We start from the raw sequence: 1,456 nt of genomic DNA on the forward strand, positions 1-1,456 counted from the left end.
TGCATTTCTATACTGATGTTAGGGTTACACTCACTTCATTAATGGGGTGAGACATATTCCCATTTCCTGTGTTCTGGGAGAACAAACATAATATGAAAGCTATTCACCTTTCAACTTTGGTAGAATTAACTTATAAAACTGTCTTTACTTTTTTGTGTGAAGATTTGAAACATCTATTTCAACTTCTTTAATAGTTATGGGACTTTTCAGGCTTTCTCATTCTTCCTAAATCGGTCACACATTATGTATGTCTAGAACTCTGCTCTTTGTATCAAAAGTTTCCAATTTATTGGCAAAAAAAAAAGTCTGTATTTTCTCTTACGGATTACTAGTTTTGTAATTCCTGCTCTATCTGTACTATTGCAACCCTGATTTAGTTTATTTTTTTCTTTTTTTTCCTCTTGAACAACTCGCTAAAGATTTGGTTACTTGTTTGTTTTGTTTCATTTTTTGTTTGTTTGTTTTGGTTGATCTTCTCTCTTGGATCTTTGTTTTCTTATATCGCTATTTTCAACATTATTTTTTCCTTCTTTTATCTGAGCTTGTTTTATAATACTTAAATTTCTAATATTAGGTACTTATATCATTAATTTTCAGTCTTTTGTCTTTTCTAATGTAAGAATTTGAAAACTCTTAACTGCTTTTACTGTATGGCATAATGTACAGTATATATCTATATATATCTATATGTATATATATCTATATGTATATATCTATATATATCTATATGTATATGTACATATATACATACGTATATGTATATATGTATATATATATCTATACCTATGTAGTATACAAAATATATAAATATATATTTACTGTATGTCAAAAGCCATTACCTTTCAGTTATGAAATTTATTATAATTTAATTTGTATTTCATCATTATTTTTTTTGACCCCTGAGCTATTTAATACAGCATTTGTTTTTCTAAATTTCTAAATATATGGCATTTCACAATTTATCTTTTTGTTATTGACTTAATAGAATCAGAATATATGATTAGGGTGTTCACAATTCTTTGATATTTTTTAATATTTGTTTATAGTCTTAATGATAATTGTTGTAAATGTGTCAGATTTTTCTCGAGAAAATTTGAATTACTTACTTGTTGAGTATAGTTAGATCAAACCTGTTAATTGTGTTGACATATCCCACTACTGCATGCAAAGCAGGGTGATCAGACAGCCTTGGGGAAACAAAACCAGAGATTGAATGGAGGAATAAAGTGGTTCACAGGCAAAGACCAGAGTCAAGTGTTTTTTGTTTTTGAGGTTTTTAGAGTTAACTTATTTATTTGAAAGACAGAGAGTGTGAGTGGAGCATGGGCAGAGGGAAGGGGAGAGAGAGAAGCCCAAGCAAGCTGCACACTGTCAGTTCAGAGACTGATGTGGGGTTTGATCCCATGAACCATGAGATCATGACTTGAGCCAAAATCAAGAGTCAGACGCTCAACCA

The sequence above is a fragment of the Prionailurus bengalensis genome, chromosome F2, assembly GCF_016509475.1.
Source record: "Prionailurus bengalensis isolate Pbe53 chromosome F2, Fcat_Pben_1.1_paternal_pri, whole genome shotgun sequence".
Taxonomy (NCBI): Eukaryota; Metazoa; Chordata; class Mammalia; order Carnivora; family Felidae; genus Prionailurus; species Prionailurus bengalensis.